This window comes from Ornithodoros turicata, chromosome 1 (genome assembly GCF_037126465.1).
Source record: "Ornithodoros turicata isolate Travis chromosome 1, ASM3712646v1, whole genome shotgun sequence".
Taxonomy (NCBI): domain Eukaryota; kingdom Metazoa; phylum Arthropoda; class Arachnida; order Ixodida; family Argasidae; genus Ornithodoros; species Ornithodoros turicata.
Genome location: NC_088201.1, coordinates 83,639,557 through 83,658,754, shown reverse-complemented (window position 1 = coordinate 83,658,754; position 19,198 = coordinate 83,639,557). Strand labels below are relative to the sequence as shown.

At 45.7% G+C, this 19,198-nt stretch overlaps 1 long non-coding RNA gene across 1 annotated transcript; it reads left to right on the top strand.

Annotated features, from left to right (window-relative positions):
- The first annotated feature begins 1,884 nt into the window (after nt 1-1,884).
- On the top strand, nt 1,885-8,593 carry LOC135401682 (uncharacterized). Its single transcript, XR_010424882.1, has 2 exons — nt 1,885-2,038; nt 8,272-8,593. It is a non-coding gene; the product is annotated as an uncharacterized LOC135401682 (long non-coding RNA).
- Nucleotides 8,594-19,198: the final 10,605 nt, after the last annotated feature.

The following is a 19,198-nucleotide window of genomic DNA, read 5'->3' as shown; positions in this document are numbered from 1 at the left end:
CAAATTGACCGCATTGTAACAGAACATTTCCCGCAGCAAAAGATAGCAATTTTGAAGCGCACGCCGAACCAAACCGAAACATGCACGATGTGTCACGAAATATTATCTTTGTCGCAAGAAAAGTACGTGCGAAGTATTTGTTACAGTACCTTACTTCTTTGAGGTGCAGGCATTCCCAGGAAAGCTCATCTTGGTTGTCTTTTAAGCCAGGTGGTATAAGTTTTGCTTTGCTCCAATTGAGCGCAATTTCGGACCGGAAGTTCGAAGACCCAGCATGCGTAGCGCCACTTCTCAACTTGAAAACCACCCATTTGCCTGGTGAAACGCTCCACGGGCATGCCCTTGTGGGGTAATTGCTGCAAACGCCACGGTGGGTCGCTGCCTGTCTTATGCCCTGCGCCCCCTCAAAATGAATGGACCTGTCCGCTCCCGCCAACTTCCGGCCGCCGCTAGGGTGGCGCGGCGCGGAGAAAAACGCCGCTCGCGTGTTCCGTAGACTTTTGGCGGAAGCTGTACACAGCTGGGGTATACGATATTAAAGGTGGAGTATGCAGTCATGATTGCTGCAAGCCCCTCTTCAGCATTTATGGCTCTGAACAGCCTCAGTCCGTCCACATATAGGCACACATCTTGAGCAGCGGACAGATCATTCCCGGAATACCTAACAAATGCTGTGACCGGTACATCTGTGCGCGAGGTGAAAGAAGGATGGGAAAAGTATCAGTACTGCTTGCGACACGGTTGTCTGGAATCAGCTCCTCGTGGTTTCTAGCATGTCAAATCTACAGGAGTTGCAAGAGCATTTATTTTGGGTAACAAACGGGTGAAGCATATGGCATTTCTTTAGATACAATATTGGAACAGTATTTCGGATGGCAATCAAGTAAATATGCGCTGCAGAACTACTGACAGGCGACATTTGATTCTATAGGATATGCAATATTCACATACTTTCGCTTTTACTCTTCAAAAGCGCTTCAAACCTGATCTACTTGTTGCTGATAGTTAGAACTACTGACAAGAACCAACACTATGTTCCACAGCCCTGTTTCGCTGGCCGAAAATGAAACACGAGGGAAGAACTTGATCACCAAGGAAGAACTTGATATTGGCAGAATGCTAGGGCCACGCTCTTTTATTCTATGTCACTGAAGTCCACCTAGACTCTTACTGCTCAGTAGATAACTTTTTTCGTAGCTTGGTTTTCGCGATTCTGACGAACTTTGACCCCGCCTAAATCGACAACAGTTCAACATTGTCCAGTAAAACTCGGGAAAATGTCTTTATCTGCAATAAGGAGTCCATGATTTGGCCTGGAATGACCCACCTTTCTCCCTACTGGAGAGTAATATTACTCCCCGGCAGGGAGAATGTGTTATGCTACTCCCTTGAGGGAGTGAGGAGACACCCTTTTGAGCGTAATTGTACTCTCCAAAAGGGTGTTATATATGTGTAAAAAAAGGAGTTAAAGTACACCCTTTTTTTTAAAGAGTGTATGTACACGAATACCTGCTAATGAGGACATATCAACCACACGCTCTGCGTAAGGTACGTCGTGGAGCCGATTGCCATGTCCAGCGCGTCGGTCCGTGAGCCAAGAGTGAGGACTAGGCCTCAGTACTGGGTGTGTGGAAGCTACGTTGCGCAAGTGCTTGGTGATAACCCAGTTCTCCTCATCCTCGGTGCAGAAATGCACATCGTCGAGTAACTTTCACATTCAGTGAACGTAAATATGAGACACCCTGAAAAGGTGTCTCTCCACGTATTGATTGAATCAAGACTTATTTATTCTGGCTTCATGAATGAAGTAATAACAGTGACACTTCTTGGGTTTTGCGTTTTACAGATTTGTTACAACGGCGTTTGCGGGGTCCATCCTAAGCATCCACCCAGGACGACGAAGACGAGGACGACGAGCAAAAACAGCCATTGAAAGCAAGAGGTCATCACCGCTTTCCGGCGTCAGGGGTTAACGTTGACATTTCTTGTTGGCTGCACGTCGCACAGACGCCACAATTTTGCAACAAGATTTTATCAGGTACTATATCGCTTTCTTGTAAGGTGCAAATCGAGCTAAGCTCGCTCTAATACAGCACCACACTTTTAGTTGAGTGTCACTCGCTGTTATACGCTTATTGGGTACAGGACCCGACAAAAGTTTACGGAACACGCGAGCGGTGTATTTTCTCCTCGGTGCGACCCCTACCAGAGAGCGGAAATGGGCTCGTTCAGTCGTTCAGAGGGGACAGGGAGTGCGCTAGTAGCGACACACCGCGGCAGTTTCGGTATGGCTTGAATGTGCTCGAAAGACGGTTTGAATTGGTGTCGCTGCCGACGCACTCCCCCACCCCTCTGAAGCGTGCTTCCACTTGTCACTAGGGCGCCGCACCGCAGAGAAAACGCACCGCTCGCGTGTTCCGTAAACTTTTGTCGAGGCCTGTACTGCGATGGGTAACATCGAAGCACAGCTTATGGTCGTAGTTACCGCTGCGCCGTTAAACTTCAAATCATCACCATCATCATCATCACCGAGTGAACACTGTGTATTGAGCACCATTGTTCAGCAGATCATTTTAATCCACGTACCTTATTGCTTCGCCGTGAAAACTGAAAACGAAAATGCAGTCAGGAATGGAAGCAGAATTATTTTAATTCCGTATTAGCACCTCAAAGCAACTCTGTTTCTGTACGCGAGACTCATTGAACAACAACAAAAAAAAAAAGAGAGAGAATCAAAGCCTGGTGCCAATTATTGTGGTTGAATTTATCGTACACTAAACGATGTGTGTGTATGTTACTTATCCGTGGCTCATCCTATCTCGCAACATCTCGTGCAGCGCGAAAGTCAAGTGAGTTCACCTTCTGGAGAGGTGTAGTACCCATGTTATTTCCGAAAAGTAGGGCATGTTCCCAAATCCCAAAAGATTTGGTTCTGAGCCTGCGGAGTGACGTTACATAACTTCCCCTAAGCGTCCCAAATAAGCCCCAATAAGCCCTAAAACGGTTTAGGTGCGCTGTTCTTGAACTCGCTATTGTAAGGCTGGTGAGGTTACGTCGTCAATTTCATGCACTAGAGGATGCTTGTACCTCTTCCTTTTTTCACCTTCTCTTCCTTTTTCTTTTCTAACAACGGGCATAATGCAAGCCAACAAAGCGTTAATAGCAATTAGGCATCTCAGAATTCAAATTTCACAGCATGCTTAGTGATGTAAAGCGGGACCCGCATGCGACGTTTTTCTCAACGGAAAAGCGCCCAGCTCAGCAGTCGGGACGTCAGCCCGACGAGTCCACCCGCATACGGCGATTTCTCCACGGTTCCTTGGGAGGCGCCAGCGATGCTCGGCGGCTTTATGCTACGTCCACACTAGAGCTCTGAGCGCCACGAAAGCCGCGAACGACGGAAATGCCGGACAACTTGTCACGTCCACACAGCAACACGCGAGAGCCGGGAAGGCCGCGAAGGAGCCGAACAACGCGACGCGACAGTTGAAATTCCTTTAAGGCCAACCTCCATGGAGCGAATGTACAGCGAAAAGGCTGCGAACTCCGCTCAGCGTCTTGCGCCCTGCGCGAGGCGTCACAAATGTGAGCGTCCGCCGGCGTTTTGCCCTTGACAGATATTTTCGCCCAGCGTCCGCGATTCCGGAAGCGTCAACTGAGAATGAACACGAGGCCGGCCAATCAAAGCGCTCTTCCGCTACAAATCTCCGCCAGCTCCGCTGCCTCGTCGTCTCATGTGGTCGACCGACTCTGTGAGTCGCTTACTTCTTCTTCTTGGCACTGATCTCTATGTATAAAGGCTGGATCGCGCATGGGAGAGGGGCTCGTGGGGGAGAGGCGTGCATTCGGGCCGCCATGTTGGGAGGCCCTAAAACGCAGTGTGTGCCCATAGAAAACAATGGGAGGTAAGGGAGATTGTGAGTATTTATTTCGCTGCAGGCGTTGATCGTTGTTTGTCATCACTCAATTTTGTAAGGTGCCAGTATACTGATGTATCCTAACAGTATTTCACTGGTGTCCTGTCGTTCGATTCTTAATTACGTTATGTTTTGCATTCCGAAACTAGACCGTCACGGCAGTGCAGCGCTGGGGATTGTACTACAGTACGTTTCCCAGCCAATATTTCAATAAGAAACGATGTGAGGTTAACAACAACCATGTATGTAATATCCCGTGCTGCGTTCTGGACAAAAATTGTTCCATAAAGAACGGTCCGGGATGATATATACTCGCATGGCAGAAAGAGATCGTTCTGTAGAATCACAGCCGTTGTTTTTGCCGTGTATGCGTTTAGTATGATTTATATCAAGTATCGCCGCAGAAAGAGTCTTTTAGTGAACGACAGCGGTGCTTTGCCTCTCAAATATGGACACACCGAAGCAGCGCAAATAATTACTTCACGCAATTAGATCACACTCGTTAGGACAGTTAATCAGGTAGTGATGTAAGCTTAATCAAATAAGTTACTTAGAAAGTGGTAACACCTCCTTGAGACACAGGACTTATCTCTCTTTGAAGTACAGCCCTTCTATGTTTGTTTGCTTCTTCCTTTATTTGTTCTGATTATTTGCAGGCGCGGTTGTGCCAAACTGAATGTCCTTCTCCAGCACTCACATGCTTTTGTTGAATACAACTGCAGCGTGAGAAAAGCTGCTTGGGAATGGGGTCCTGCTATCCAGTGCTGACTTTGTCATGCTTATTATGTGGAGCATGTTCCAAACAATGCAGCTCCACGTCTTCAAATTGCAACAGGACTATTTGGAGTTTGAAACTGTTGTGATTTTGTCATTTTGGCCCTCGTGTACCCAGTCTGTGAAACGCCAACGAAAAAGTCTAACACGATATACTTTTGTAATGAAGATCACTGATGATGAGTAAAGAGAATATACGAGTTCAAGTTCATTCAATATTTTATATCATTCATTATATTATTCAACATTTTATGTCAAGTTTATACAACATCAAGTTTATTCAAATTCAAGATTTATTTCTTGCACTTATGCGTTTCAGGATACAATGAACGTGCAGGGAGGTCGCAAAAGACTACATTTATTGTTTTGTGACCTTGCTACAATGGCAATATATATTTTAGGAATGACAATGGTCAGGTACGCTCTCTCAATTTTAGGTTGGAATGAGCAATGAATAGCAACTTCCCTCATTTTCTCATATATGCTAAATTTGAAATTTAATGTGATCGAATATGTGATAATATAATAATAATAATATATAAGAATATAATATGTGATAAATGAATGTGACCAACAGTAGATGTAAACAACATGAGTAGCCAGAAAAGTGCATTCTCAATAAATAATTTTCTTATTATAGCGTATATATGTGCATTCCTATTAACTGAAACAATTATCACAGTTCCCTGACAAGTTTTAATTTCTGAGAGTGTACTGTAGAGGCTGCTTAGATCTACAACAGTTCATACAAGGTATTATATACTGTGAATGCCTTTAAAAATGCCATGTGACACATATGCCTTTACTTTCTGGAGGTGCTGTTTGTGGGCATTACGCAGGTTCTGCACCCATTTCTTGAGTATGTCGAGGCAGCTGTGAAGTAACCTGCATTGATGATGATTATTCCAATTTTTATGGTGCATCGACAACAAAGGAAATAATACATCAGAACATTGGTTTGGGTGCAACCAGTTAAAAATGAATATGTTGCTTAATAAATGCATTGGACAAATGTTAAAACATCAGTTTAAAACATGGTTTACAATCCCTGTATCTTCTAATAATTAAAAAGATTAAAAACAATTCTAAAAAGAATATGGGGAACACTTCTAAAAAGAATTATAATCTCTAATTATTATATTGCTGGGTTAAGGAGCCTAAAGTGTAAGGTGTGTTTCTGATGTGAACATGTAAGAAAATATGCAAAACTGAGAGAGGCTAACGACAGTGCGTGCACTGAGGTTGTTCCTTCCTGTAAAGTAGAAACCAGTGGATGAGGAACGTGATACTTACCTGTACACCCAGCCGTATCACACTGCACAGATTATTCACTGGGTAGCCCTCATGACGAAACCTGTATTGAGAGATCACTTTTGCCTTAAAAACTGCTACAAATAGGACGACACGCTACAAATTACTACTATCGTAACAAGCTGACGATACAGCTCAGACACAAAGGCGTTATTCAAGTCGCGCCACACCACCGTTACGTAGGATTCTTTGTCACAAATCAAACCAAGGCACAAAACAATACCAATACATGAAAAAAGGTGACAATCTTGGTCTCATTATGAGGTAATACCGAACGTGTGCGCGAAGGTAATTCAAAGAAATGAATGTGCCACTTGCTTGCGCAGAGAACACCGTGTACCATGCTAGCAATGCATGCAAAAAAGCGCTCGAGTGCTTGCACATATATTAATGACAACACTACCTGTGTAGTGTAACATGTTCTTTCAAGCATATTATGCACTCAAACTGTATTTGCCGCCGGGTAAAATGCAAGTGTGCTCGATTGAACGTCGGAAGAGCGATCAAGCAACCTGCATCCAGTGCTCGTTTTGGGCAAAAAAACACTTCATAATGGTCAACTAAATATACAGAATGGACGCCTATTTATTCCTTGATGAAGAGTGACGCACCTGTATAAATTTAGGCCCTGTAACCTTGCCAGTACGGTTGGTACGACCGTAATTGCAAGAAGTTGCCATGATCGCTCCGGCGACTGTTGTGGGTACAGTAAGATGGCGGCCGGTTTCTTCACGCTCGCGCTCCCTATCCGCGATCCAGCCTTTTACAATCGAGATCAGTGCTTCTTGGTATGGGGTGATGTCATCTGCTCGCCTACTGCACCGCTAGAACGCCAGGCATTCTCTGCCAATAAACATGTTTTCCTTTTGCAGTACTGAATATGCCTTTCGGTACACTTTTACACGTACCTGCAGACACTTTTTTTAGACAGTTGTTGGATTTATTTGCAAAATTTGTGACATTACGTGCATTTTTTCGAGCAACTGATTCCACTAAGCTTTCACCTTGTACTCTGGCAACAGTGACATATGACTAGCTCACCGTACCATGAATTACCAGAATTAAAAGCGGGGAAGGAGTTCCATGAGTTCGCGGCTTTCGATGATGTAATGTGGACATATCATTAGGGTTCCTGTATTCTTCTCTCCGCTCCACTTCGGGGAGGGTGCGCTGCCCTTTCGAAGGGTCTTCGCCGACACTCACAGTGCGTCCTCCATTTTCGGTCATCACGACGGGGGTTGTTACGTGCGGACAGTCTGTGTTTGTGGCAGCGTCGCCGCGTCGCGATGAGTCGCGATATGCTACACATGCTTGTTTGGTCTTCTTCAACAATTCTCATTTTGTAGAGCCTTAATATTCATGCATGACGCACTAATCAATCATTAGTAATTCTAATACAGTTGTATATTACAACTTCGTGACAACACTGCCCTGTTTCTTCCATTTTTCTCGGCTTCCTTTGCAAGTTGGGGAACTTTTATTGAACCCTGCAACAGCAGGGCTTCTTCGAGGGGACATCCTCAACGTTCTTTGTTCAGTATGTGTTTTGTTGAATAAGTATGGCCTTCGCAGTGGTACCGACGCTCGTTCTATATATAAGCCGCCTACTGGGTCACTGCAAGGAGTTGGATTTCTGGACACTGGTCTGTTGTTTGTCTGACTGCATTTCACGCGGTACAACATGCAAAGTTGTTCGGCGCCTATGTGCAGCAACTCGACCGCAAAGGGGTTTCGATGTTTTCTATTTCCGAAGGATCGTGCGCGGAGACACAATTGGGAAATACAGATTAAGAGAGCTAATTAAAATAAAAGCGACTCTTCGAAGCTTTGCGAGGTATGTAGCTTGGGTGTACATTCGTGCTGCTGTGTTTGTACAATGTTTATCGTCCTTCAATGTTTATCAATGTACGTTCATCACGTAACAAACAGAATTGGACAAGACTGTCTAGAACAGCTCTTCTCTCTCATACGGACTCTGAAGAGCATGCCAAATGCGCTAAACCTGAAAAACACACTGAAGCTCGTAACAGTCAGCCAGTTAAACGACGAGGTCGTCAAGTTAGGAAGATGACAGCCATTACCTCGTGGACCTACTTTCGAAGAAAATTGATGGTGGATTGCACGTCCGTCTTAGATGGAATAAATGACGAGGGAAACATTTTGTTGGACAGTGTATGTAGGGAAACTACAAACACAGAACCTATTCCAATGCATTACCAAGGGATACTGGCACATCTTTCAGATTTTGTTTTACGCATTATGCTTCCAGAGGTAAAGAAATGTGCTAGTTGCTCAGCAGGTCTTGCTGGTACACCCTCGCAAGAGCATGGGTCCACGGGAGTATATTTGCCTGGATCTGCAAATCTTCTACAGCATTCGAGCCACGAAGTCATCACTCAAGTATCCTCCGAGGGCTGATTTCACAAGATAACTTTTTCAGATAACATAACCGATCAACAAGGTAGTCTCCGAAATTAAAAAGCAGGTCTGTGAGACACTACCGCTTTGCCAGGAACACGCCACAAAGTATGAGATATTCATAAGAAAGTTTGTTGTCTGCGAGTCAGAATATATCTGATAAAAAGAAATGAGAGATATGAGGACGGTGACTACAACAGCGAGTCTTGTGCCGGTGTGATTCTTGTAGAATAAACTTAGATTTGCTTCAGTCCTTATTACTAGTGCTTTTGTCGTGGATTGTGTTAACTGTTGTAAAAGTGTTCAACTTTTTCCAAAATTTCCAAATGTTTTCTGTGTATAAGGCGTGTGACCGACATATGCGGCACAGGTATCTGAGTGTATCGCTCACATTAATATTTCATTCTGGATACATTCATTGAAATATGAGAAATAAACGTGTAATTACTGTTAGGTAGGCCACTTGAGTGTCCTATGTGAGCGCCCTATGCAGTGCATTGTAAGAGCGCAAAAAAGAAAAAGAAGAACCAAAGGAAAGACGTAATTGGGGACGAAACTAGTCAGCCCGCAACGTCGGCACTAATGCGAGCGACGATCTGTGCCGACCAAAAATAGCGCCCGCTTGGAGCTGACGCAACCTTCTGCGGAGCGGAGCGGAGAGGACAGGAGAGGAGAGTACACGAACTCTAGGCGGCTTGGCCTTCGGAACATTTTGCATCGTTTTTTGTCACGAAAGTTAACTAGAAGACCTTAGGCGAGGGAGAGCTAAGGTTTAAGGTGTAGAATGTAAAACAAAATACTGCATACATATAATTTACACGCTATCTCCCTCGAGGACGAAGGAAACACGACAAGAAGCAGAGGCAGAAACTTAGAACCAGCAATGGGGACTACTTTATTTGACATAGAGGGGCCAGATTCAGGAGAGGAGATTGCAAAAAGAATGTACAGGGGTTGACTACAAAAGCTTTTACTTTTGTCACAGCTCAACAAGAATCCGCGAACAGTGATATCTAGTGAACATGAGGCAATTGCGGGAGAGGGGGCGACAGTCCAGCTGATTAAGAGACCCGGAAAGTGCGGTTCGGAAAGGTTGGCAGTGTGGGCAATGAAGAAGAATGTGCTCTAGGTCTTCTAGAGTACCGCAGTGACAGCAGTTGGGAGAGTCAACCTGTCTCAAGCGGTAACACCACTGGGCTGTAAAAGCCACACCGAGTCGCATCCGATGAATTATGCAGCATCTTGACGAGAGGTGTTTCCTGGCATGCGGAAAGCGAGCGTTGAACCAACTCTTCTCAGCATACATGGGAGGAGTATGTTAGTTGTCTATTGGCGGGAAGATAGGGTTGTCAAGACGCGCCGAAGAAAGGAACAACGGTCTGCTCTCAGCAGCGCAATACGGAGACGAGAGAGCTGCTTCTGCGGCGCTCTCGGCCTGTTCATTCTCTACGACACCACAATGGGCTGGAACCCGGAGGAGAAGCAGCAGGCGTCCTGCTTCGTACACAAGGTGGTAAGCCATTAACTCATCCGTCACTAGGAGTGCGGATGAGCCTCGTATGCCAGAATGTTCAATAGCTCGGAGGGCAGATTTTGAATCTGTGAAGACTGCCCATTCCTGCGGGGTAAAATCAACGATGTGCCGCAGAAAGAGTAGGATGGCACAGAGTTCCGCAGCTGTTGAGGAGGTTGAATGCGAAAGGCGTTGTCCTTGCACTACGTCTTCGGATGATATGACGAATGCTGAGGTGTACTTGCCGTTTCTGGATGCGCCATCTGTATATGCTGCTGCAGACGTAGAAAACGTCTCGTCTACCACAGCATAAGAATGGGCTCAACGACCTGAGGGGTGCCTGATGTCTTCGTTTCAGAAGGTTCGGAAGACTTACGAAGGTGGGTTTTCCGAGCACAGGCCAGGATGCTTCTGGCGGTGTTACGTCCTTAGCTACGAAGCCAGTGAGACTCTGGCGTGTCCTCTTCGCTAGTCGATATAAGTCGCTTTCAATTGGGCATCGCATTTTCCTGAGGAGCGGGTGACGTCGAATGTGCTCACGCAAACGTTGTTAGTGGCGAGCCGTTTCACGTTCACGTAGAACCTCAACCGGGAGTTCACCAGCTTCAGCCAAGACTTGCCGTGTTTCAGCCATTCTTGGAACTCCTAGGCAGCGACGAAAGCTTCGAGAAAGCAGGGTCCGAAGGGTATATAATGATGTTGTGGAAATGCTATACATGATTGGAAGGCTGTAAAGCACAGTCGCCCTCACCAAAGCTGTGTGAACTGCTAGAAGGGAGCGCTGATCAGAGCCCCATGAAAGCCCCTGAGAGCCCCTGAGAGCCCCTGAGCCAGAAACATGTTGAATTGCAGAGGGCCATCGCTGCACTTTGGTTTCAAGGAGCTTAATGTGGTGAGCCCAGCGCTTCGTTCCCTCAAGCTCAAGGTGATGCTTCCCACTTCAGCGTTACACCGGCTCGCTTGTGTACGTTTCCTTTCTTCATCAATGACCACGCCAAGGAAGCGATGGGAACGTACAGGCGCAAGGTTATTGGCGCCAACCCAAAGAGGGAAATTTCTCATAGTCTTGAGTTTGAAAGGGAGCTCGACACACTTTTCGGGCGAAAGGTCAACCCCAAGTTCCGTGAGGTACGCATGTGCATTGTTTAAAGCGGCACTGAATTGGTCGTGATTTTACTACTTTCGAAAGGGTAACGTCATCTGCATAAACAGAGAACGCCACTTTGCGGGAAATTATCGATTTTATAGGCCCGCCATCACCCCATTAAAGAGTGTTGGGCTCAACATGCTTCCTTGGGGAACTCTTTGATGAACATGATGCTTAGGGCTTTGGCTTTGGGATGTAGGGACAGCGACAGTTCGGCCCATAAGGATGTCTTGCAGCCAGCGGAAGAGTCGACCGGATACCCCAAAAAAGCGCAAGGCGTGCAGCACACAAACGTCCGAGACAGTATCATATGCGCTCTTGATGTCCAGGAAAATCGATCCAACGATCCGGCACGATGATGTGAGCACCAGCATGTTGGACTGTAGAGACTAGGTTGAGAACTGGACCCATGGAGCTTCGGTGACGACGAAATCTTGCCATTTCGTAAGGGAACACACCTTGCTTTTCAAACCACAAGTCGAGACGATGCAAAACCATTCTCTCCATTAATTTTCCCATACAGCTTGTTAGGCTCACAGGGCGAAAGGAGCATAGGGTATTTGAGAGGTGCCTGGTTTCAAGATGGGAACAACTAAAGCCTCCTCACACAGAGGATCAACTGAAAGAAATGTGTGTGATAAGCAAGGAAAACTGATAAACAAGAACAGACACCAGTAACGAAACTGACAGAACTGATTTATTGAAGGATTACAGTGTCCCGTATCAAATATGGACATGCGTATATACCAGAGATTGGGAAATTACTGTATAAAGGGAAGTCGTTACCACTTAAGTTACAGTGCAAGAAATCTAACTAAGTTACTAACAAAGGTACATGTAATAAAACTGAACTTTCTCCAAGTTACTTTGAGAAAGTTTACTGAAAAATGAACATGTTCCTGAAGAAGTTACTGGAGCTCAAAAGCTAAAGTTAAAATTAAAAGCTAAAATTAAGCTGAAAGGTACTGAAAAACGTAGCTTAGTTACAGTAACGAGTTAACCCCAACACTGGTATATACATAATAAATACATAGTGAATAAATAGTTCATTGCTATACTATCAGTAAGTGAGGGTGTAGTTATTTACATATATAAAAAGTGAACATAGTAAAAAATAGATGAGTCAGTCAGTAGTGATATTGTACAGCGTCAGGAAACTGTAAAATGCTAAAAAATTATGATGGTAAGCTGCTGTTGATGAGGGTGCAGAGGCTGGAGAAAAGCAGAAAGTGATATGGCAGAGTGGCTGACGACACAGAGGTCACAAGATGTCGTGCATTGCATTTGCATGTTACAGTTCAGCTGATGACATGGGTTGTCACACTGGATGCTAGCTTGCCTTAATGGCTTGACTTATGTCTTCGCTCCCGATCTAACAGGACTGCAGCGTACTCGTTTATAGGAGTGAACAACTGTACTTATTGTAAAAGTACATTACGTCAGCATTAAATGAGATCTTTATCGAGTACAACAATGATTTGGAAACATGCCTTCAGAGGTTGCCAAACTGCTATCACAATGGAATGTTCCGTTGTGTCCCATAAAATGCTCTGAGCACTTCATTTCCTTCGTGAGCAATGTCTGCATTTTTAAGCTAGTTCCTTGACTGTTTTGTTTCCGTAACATTTTGAAAACATTTTGCTGCTTGAGTACGTGAGACAACAGCCTCTGACATAGTAACGCAAATCATGTGCTCCCCAACACTGCTTCTGACACATAAACATGTGCACTTGTGTTTACTATACCTGAACGAGTGCGGTCATGCTGTCTATAATTTTTTTCTGTCCCGCCACCAATTGTCGCTGCTGCTCAAGCACATCAGTGGCGATGGATGGCGGAATCCGCCGCCTTCGCCTCCGGCAGGGTCTTCGCGTTCGCAGCCCTTGCTGCTCCTGCTGCTGTTGCTGCTGGGGTTCACTTTGAACCTCAGGAGCTTCAGATGAGGCCTCCCCCTGTGAGCCATAAAACATTGTGGTACAATAGCATCCACAGAGAATGTACTTGAGTAGTCTTATGTACCGCTGCTGGAACTGTCTCCTCTATGGCAGTGGCTCCATGTCACTCTGAAAAATAAAGACATCATGCTATCTCAAAAAGAATAAAGCAAGACTATGAGAGACTGAAGCACGTTGATTCTCCTGATGCAAAATTCAGGTTAATATAATTGCCTTCAGTTTCATGACGTGACATATTTGACAGCTATGATTATGACATTATATATCTCTTACAACAGAAGCAGTAACTATCGGCACTGCCGCTTCCTCTCTGGAGGACACCTGAACCCCTCCTGCGATGCTGGTCACCCTGTCCCAGCCAGGGATGGGCATAAATACATTTTTTATGTATTTAAATATAAATACAAACTACCATTGATTTCGTCGTATTTAAATATAAATACAAAATACTTTCAATTTTCGTGTATTTAAATACAAAATATAAATACAGTATTTTAAATACTGTATCTACATGCGTAAATACGGTGATCAAGCTAAGGGATCACGCCAATTCAAGTAGTGCCATTTTGACTACAGTCAGCGCAAGCAGACACAATTGTACCACTTTTGTTATCGTTTATTTTGTTACTTGTAACGTCAAATCATTATCAACTTTTATTTTATTTTGATATCACTACCCGATTTCAATACCAGCAGCTTCTCAAACATGCCATCCTCAAGACGTCTCCTGTTAGGCCGCAGTACGAGATTTGCAAACGAAAATAGTCTTTCTACAGGAGCCGAAGAACAGAGGTTGGTGTTATGCTTCACGAAAACGCCCCGTACTACCGGGAAGTCCGGCAGCATTGTTATGTCTGTCCTGGGATCCTCTAAGTAACGCAGAACCTCCAGGTGGGTGCTGTTTCCATCGCCATCTTCCTTCGGCGAGCTTTCGTCGAAGCTGAAGAAGTGGTCCTCAGTAGGTGTTGGTTCCGCACGTTCCGTTTCACCCTCCATGGTAGCAGCCTGCTGCTCCGCAGCTCTCAGAAGCAGCTCCGTCACCTTCCTCTTGCGCTCTGCTCCATCTTTCGGTACCCACCTTGTCTTAAAAAACGGATGCGAGGCAGCCGCGACGATTGACGTGTCATCCAGTAAGTTGAGGAAGTTGCAGAACCTTGTCTGAAGACCCTGTACAAGTGCGTGGGCAATCGGCGGCAAGCGCTCAGATTCACGTTGCAGTTGAAGGAGTCCAACTTTGCTTTCAACGTCATTATGACGGGGAGAAACTCCCCATAAAAGCAGTCTTTGCTGGACTGAAGCCGGTCAAGCGCTGCAGCAAATAGAGAGAAAAAAAGACATTACTACAAATAAGATAACACCATTACCGCAATTTAGCAAAGCTGCTTCTCTTGGTACTGATTCTAATCAATCATAAAAAGACAAGGTAATCAACATTGTTCATGGTGTTCCGCTACGACAGCATCTACGTAACTAACCAGCAGCAACTGGATGAAGCAGTCGGTGATATTCTTCCATAAAGTCCATCTCCGTTTCACGGAACAACGGAAGCTCCAGGCGCTGAGCTACCTCTGGGAGCCGTTCCTTGCTCTTCAGCAGACTTGCAAGGGCATCAAAAAACGAATTCCAGCGAGTAGGGCATGGAGTCGGAAGCACCCGGCCGATAACTTCCTTCAAAACTTCAGCGCTCTTAGGACGATGCGGGGCAGACCAATACTTCGCGCACTTTGCGATGCACGCGGTGTGTAGCCTTTCGCAGGCAGGGTTTTGCGCAATGGCCCGCTTGACGTCTGTCGTAGCGATCAAGCTCAGTGTGTGGAAGGCACACCTGATGTGACGGGACAGCACAGCCTCGGAGATGTCTTCGAATTCCGCCGCGGGTTCTTCACCATCATCTGCGTGGAACAGACGACCAAATAACTCCCTTAACTAATATACGATGCGGCATAGGCATGTATACTACAACAGCTGCGTACTACATAGTAAGAACAAATAGCGTCGTGGTTACCATCGTCGTCAGTAAGACGTATCTGAATGCCGTACTCCTTGAAGGCCTTGACGAAGTTGGAGCCATTGCCTGTTACCGTCGAGGAGATCTTTTCAAGAGAAATGCCGTATTCCTCACAGATGTCTTGGAGCAGTTCTGCCACTCTGTCGTAGGAATGGATCCCAGTAAATCGCCTGCATGCCAGCGCACACGAGCCCCTGGCTAGGGTTAGAGGATCGATCTGTAACGGAGAAGGAAAGGCAAAATGTGGAAGCTGTCATAATACGAGAGAGCCGATCGAGCACCATACCCAGTGAGCAGTCATTCCCATGTAGCTTTTAGTAGTAGTGGACCACACATCAGCTGTGAGGCACACGAAAGGCACCTTCTGCAGTCTTTCTCTAACCGCTGACAAGTGCACGACGTAGGCGTCATCAATCCGTCGACCCAACGTTCGCCGGGACATGACCTCCACAGAAGGGCAAATTACTGAAAAGGAGGTCCAATGCAATATTAATATGTGGTACGTGTTGTTTCTCACTTTTCATGAACTCACCTCGAATAAATCGCAGAAACTCCGGCTGCTCCACAAGCTGGAGGGGATGGAGGCCTGTTACAATGAAATCCTTCAACAAGCTGTCGAAATCATGCTGGGTGACAGGCCTGAGCGAAAATTCTGTCATTCGTGCTTGTTTTGCTTCTTTGGGCCCATCGAGATGGCTGACATCGCTAATTTTTCGTTTCGGCCTGGCATTTACTGCATCTTCGTACTGGGTCAAGAGCGCTGGGTGTGATCGCTGTGTCGAAGGAAGGCAAGAAACGCAATTAGTACATTTTAATCACTTGAAACATAACGCATTCACAGTGAAACTGAATATGCAGCAAGAGTAAACACAACGAGGAATTTTGTATACATACCTTGAGGTACAGCTTGAAATTTGATGTTGCTGAATATGAGCCTTTTATGATCGTTCTACACGACTCGCATCGCGCTTGCACGGACTGTCCATCCTCGATGACCACGGCGAAAAACTTGCCATCCAAAATTGTTCGTCGCATCGCAGCCATCGTTGCCGACCTACGCGTAGCTGGTAGCTAACGGTCCATGCTCTTCCCCAGTTCCTTATATAGGGTCACATCTTCGTTCGGGCAACGGGGGTCTTTCAACCTGAGTTCTCCGTACCGTTGACAAGAAGTTCGCAGTTCTATAGCTATGCATACCTAAGCAGACACATTCTTCTTAAAATACCAAAGCAAACCAGCCCTTTGTGACCACACGGAGATTTTGCCATATAAGCCCTCTTGTTCTCTTGGACAACAAGGCTCCATGAACCTGGATTTTCCACGAATTATTTTTCGTGGAATGCTACAGCGAGTCAGGCGTTTGTGCCCTCAAGAAGTTTTTCACCGCTCCTCGCAATACATTCCATCCACAGACAAAGCGAACCAGAGTCGATGAACCTGGATTTTTGATGATGTCCCAAAGAGCTCACGCATTGCGTGATATGTGTCCGAAGTTTGCATTCTCTTCACAAGAATGCGACAGTAAACTAAGCTTCTGTGTGTGACGGTGAAATTCTAGGTCGACGCTAGACCTTCCAACAGGGTGAATAACAGGCAGCCTGTAGCCTCTATGCAGGGCTCCTGTGAAGAGGCTAGGAGGGAGGAAATTAGACAGGAGAAGTTAACGGACTTCCTGTATTTACACGTATTTACGCAGTAATTACACGTGTAAATACCCGGAAAGTTGTATTTAAATATAATTATAAATATATTTTTCTGGCCTGTATTTAACTACGTATTTTAAATACATGTATTTATATTTTAAATAGTATTTCAAATACAATGTATTTAAATACTGCCCATCCCTGGTCCCAGCCAACTAGTGCCACGACACGCTGATCGATTTTAGACAGAAGGGATAAGATGTCCACTGGTGCGGCACCTGGCCCAGGAGCAATGAAGCCACTGCCTCCTCCTGCAGTGTGCATTTTCTCAGATACTTGTCTTGCTCTGTTTCTAACTCTATATCTCCAATCTTTCCACAACTGCTGCCTCCCCTTCCCATCCTGGTGGAGTGGCCCAACAGCATTCAGATGGGCAGCGATTGTTTCCCACTGGGCTGTCCTTTGTGCTGCAGTTTCTCCCTCGAGCGACGTCCTGTTGTTACAAAACTGTGGCGATTCCTCGAAGACACCTAACAAGAGCATATGTTGCTGATGTAACGCCGTCTAGGTGATTCCATCTCAACTCAGGCAAGGTCGTCCGGGCACCAGCAGTAATTTTTATTGAAAAAAATATATATTGTAGCCTGGCTCAGATTGAGAAGGGAACAGCAAGTATTTTTTCTCAAGTTTCCGTAGTTCCCGAGAAAAAAAATCGGGAAGAGTATGGCAGGTCCGGCGCACTTTCAGGCATAGCGATTTTAGGGTTCAATATCTTTCCAACGAACGCGTTCACGGCTTTGAATTTTTTTCCACGCACTCTCAGCTATGTTGGCTTCTAGTGCGTCGAATCACTTCCGGCGGTGGTTTTGCTATTTTGAAGCTAAAAATACGCAAATTCGGCAACGACGACCAAAATCGCTTATATTATTGCGCTTATTGCTGTACTTGTGTATATGCCAGTGAAACAAGAAAGGTATCGCCATGTAGCGCAGACTAAGCTCTATAATTTGGTACCAAATTTAGGAGTCTAGGCAAGGTTGCTGTCACGGACGGCTGTGTCTACCACACGCGACATTTGAAAAAATGCGTTTTTTGAGCGCCCATATCTAAAAAAGCCCACCTCGACTATTCTTCAAACGTTGTAGGTACATGCATCCGTATATGATATCTGAGTGCACAGAAAATCAACTTTTTTTTTTCATGCGCAATAAAAGTTAGAGCGCGCCAAAGTTTCAGTGTCGGACTGTGGTGATTGTAATAACCATGGAAGTGCTGCGAGAAGTTCACTGGTCGATATTCGAGTTTTTCTTGAGACAGCGGACCGTGGTACTTGTAGTCTACCCAAGGAGACGTCCTTCAGTTAGCATGGAATCATAGACAACGATTTCTGTGTCCGTCGGCGAGTACTTTGCCGTGTCAGGAGCCGCCGCCGCTGCTAATGAACAACGAGGAGAGTAAGAAGATTAGCGCCACCAGCACGGGAGCCGTATCCGGCTTCAGGTACAAAACCCAAGTTAGTTTGGAGTCATTGCGAGAGTGAGTATTTCCTCTAGCTGTTGCCAGTAGTGATTTCGTTTGTAACAGTTGTGTTTTGACACTATTTCGACTCGCCGCAGCTTTGCCGTCTGTATCTTCGCCATGAACATGCAATTAAGCAAAGACCGTGTCTACTGCTCAAGCTACATGAACATGCACAGACAGAAGATCCATATTCAAAGGAACTTCGCCCGCGTATCTTCGTTCGACGATGCGTTGATGAGAACCGTTCTAACGCCTGAACAGTATTGTAACGTGCGTGAATCGGATTATCTTTGCCACAACTGCTAATGTAATCAATCAAATGTAAATAAATAGTGACTCATTTTTACTGGCATGGTCTAGAGAGCTGGATGTAAACATGGAATTTTCATGCACGTACCGCGCAAGCAGTGACACAGAGCCTCAATCTACATGTGTCTATAGTGTCCTTGTGAAGCCGTCGTGCCGCTTTCGACGTCCTGGAGAAAATATTCTACTCTTTGGGTTCTCAAATAGCAGCACGAACAGCACGAGCGGCTGTCACAAGAAAATCGTGAACATCGGCTAGTTAAGTTCCCGCAGCGCTTCCATGGTTATTACACGCACCACAGTCCGACACTGAAACTTTGGCGCGCTCTCACTTTTATTGTGCATCCAAAAAGCATCAAAAACCGCATTTTTTCAAAAGTCGCGTGTGGTAGACGCCTCCGTCCGTGACAGCAACCTGGCCTAGACTCCTAAATTGGGTACCAAGAGATAGAGCTCAGTTGCCGCTACATGACGATACTTTTCTTGTCTCACTGGCGTGTACGCGCAAGAATATGCGCAAGAATAAGCGCAACAATATGCAAGCCATGCGAGGGCTGGCGGCGGTATACCGTCAGTCTCACGCGCAGCGCCGACTGTGAGCGGAGCAATTGCGAGCTCGCGAGGTGGCCGGGAACGAGCCCCTGGCATAGGCTGATCGTCGGCGGACGCTCACATTTTTGACGCC